The sequence below is a fragment of the Danio rerio genome, chromosome 16 (assembly GCF_052040795.2).
Source record: "Danio rerio strain M-AB ecotype USA chromosome 16, GRCz13ab, whole genome shotgun sequence".
NCBI classification, from domain to species: domain Eukaryota; kingdom Metazoa; phylum Chordata; class Actinopteri; order Cypriniformes; family Danionidae; genus Danio; species Danio rerio.
Window position 1 is genome coordinate 155,001 of NC_141036.1, and position 2,500 is coordinate 157,500.

Genomic DNA, 2,500 nt, shown 5'->3' on the forward strand with positions numbered 1-2,500 from the left:
TCCATCATCTGTCTTCAGGATGAGTGTAATTACTGCGAGGGAAGTGAAGGGGAACTGCAGATCAACATCTCTCACAGCACAGCAGATTTAATGGGTTCTCAAGATAAGATTTCACTACACCAAACATTAACGCTGTGAATATATGACCTCCTGTGGATGTTGAAGCATGCAGACAGCAATGATCTTCAACTGAGTGAGTGTCTCAGTCATGGGGAACACATCGAAATGTCCGTATCTCTGACTGTGCTCACGCCTGCCGTTTAATCTCAGCATGACCTGCAAGATATTTTGGCAAATTCCAGCAGTTTCCTACTGAAGACATTCTCTGTCTGCACATACGGCGGCTCCGTCTGTGAGCGTGTGGTCTTCATTGTGGTTTATTATCTGAAGGAGTGTTTTCTCCCAGATCTGACACTGACTGAGCTGCAGAGTCCGTCCTAAACACCAGCACATGGCTTCATGGATGATCCGCAGACTCCAGCTGTGCATTAGTGTCTGGGAGATGATTATGGTTGTTGTCGTGGTCCGCGTCCCCAGCGTAGCGCTGTGAGGGAGGCGTAATGATGTAGCGCTGGGTTATTGGGTTATTAAGTGCGTATTAAGTGTGTCAGGGCTATTAACCTTGAGATAATGTTGAATTAGAGCGCTGAACCCAGACTATGCATTGACTGCCTTGAAACTTTTCCAGCCTCTTTCCAGAGAGCGTTGATCTTCATGTGGATGATTCTGGCCTGATCAGGACAGTGTGTATTGGAGGCAGATGTCAAATGTTAATAGTGATGATGGTATGCTAATCAGTTTTGCGGTTTCTCATCCTCACCGTGGCGTTTCGTAACCGCTGTGCTTGTTCAGACTTCACTGTTTGTCGGATGTAAACCTCCAGCGCTCATCTGAGGCTCGTTCCACAGTCAACAACCGCAATAAAAGGCCAATTTGTCTGCCGCGGGACGCTCTGGAGGCCTGATCATGCATGTTGTTGTGCCGCTGCATGGAGGAAATGGCAGGCGTGCAGAAACTGAGGTAAAAGCACAGCCAGCTAAAGGATCCTCGCTGTTCACCATGAAACTGGCTCAAATGGCCGCTGTGCTATTTGCTCGCTGGAATGCTGATGTAATCCGGGCGGAACGTTTACTGCGGGTTGGATTCGAGAGTCTAATTATTGCTGAATAGAAATCCGAGGTCAAGGAAAGCTCAGGCTTTTCACTGCGTCTGCGAGCTCTAAACCCTCAGAGAGACGAGGCATGTTCAGGCATGTCTTCATGATGAAAACCTCTCCTGTGCTGCTCTGTGAAGCCTTTTGCATTTGTGTGGTCTGAGATAGACTTCCGTTGTTTTAAGAGGAGCTTGTCTGTAAAACCCAGAGACTGAAAACATGCTTCCCCCATCAGCTCCAAAACAAAAGCAGGTGCCAAAAACCCATATTGAGTCATACAAATATGAATCTAATCAGCAGCAGAATTGAGGCTATACAGGCCAGGGCATTGTGCTTTGGAAAATGTCTATGTTTGCATAGAGGTCACCTCTGGTGGTCACCAGTGCATCTGCTGTTAACTGTATTCCACACAGTGACGCACAGCAGGAGTAGCGGTGCCTGTTATATACTCTATAGTTATTACATGGCTCTCTACAATACTTGATTCTGATTGGTCAATCACAGCCTTCCAAGGTATGTTATTTCTAGACATCACATGATTAAACTAATAAAAGCGCAATCATCTCTGTCAGGGGTGTCAAACTCAGTTCCTGCAGGGCCGCAGCTCTGCACAGTTCAGTTCCAGCACACTTACCTGCAGGTGTCAATCAAGCCTGAAGGACTCAGTTAGTTTGATCAGGAGTGTTTAATCAGGGTTAAAGCTAAACGGTGCAGAGCTGTGGCCCTCCAGGAACTGAGATTGACACCTGAGCGTTAGTTTTTGAGCATTAGTGGACAGTTTTATATATGTGTCTGTCACTCTGCAGTTCCTGACTGATTAGCGCCATCTTGTGACTGATTAATCAAAATAACCCATAGGCTGGTGTGGCTGCATCCAGTCATTTTTCTTTCTGCACATTTTACATTTAATTAAAGAGGTATTAAATGAGCTCAGACCAGTGTTTAGATTCTAATTGTTTAGTTGTGTTGCAGTAGTCATGTAATAAGCAGGATAATGTACATCCAGCAAGTTGTTTTACCTGAGTAAAGCACTTCAGTCTTATACAACAGTTTCTGCTAAACCTGTCAGGCTTTATGCTACAATAACAACAAGCTGGATGTAGATTATTCCTTTCTTATTACACGGCTTTCTGCAATTAATTGATTCTGATTGGTCAGTCATGACATTACAAGGTCTGTTCTTCCCAGATAACAACCGTCGAATAACACACACTTATCCAAGAATCACCTTCAGTGAGTGCAAACATTCATATACTGACATCCAGATCCATATTTACACGCTCATCTGTCGCTCCTCACTTTTTGATTGATTTTGATGGTTTGTCTCCATCTAGTGTCTGAATAATG

General features: G+C 44.8%; 2 long non-coding RNA genes across 3 annotated transcripts in view; both read left to right on the forward strand.

Moving 5' to 3' along the window:
• LOC141378125 (uncharacterized) overlaps nt 1–2,500 on the forward strand; it is a 39,892-nt gene that overhangs the window by 18,641 nt on the left and 18,751 nt on the right. The window lies entirely within an intron of this gene.
• Nucleotides 1–2,500, forward strand: part of LOC147833229 (uncharacterized) — a 4,485-nt gene that overhangs the window by 477 nt on the left and 1,508 nt on the right. The window contains exons 1-2 of one of the 2 annotated variants that reach the window (XR_015510735.1): nt 1–1,727; nt 1,884–2,500. The exon at nt 1–1,727 is cut by the window's left edge and continues 477 nt beyond it; the exon at nt 1,884–2,500 is cut by the window's right edge and continues 67 nt beyond it. This is a non-coding gene — a long non-coding RNA (uncharacterized LOC147833229). The remainder of the gene's footprint in view (nt 1,728–1,883) is intronic. The other variant, XR_015510736.1, reaches the window with a different exon arrangement.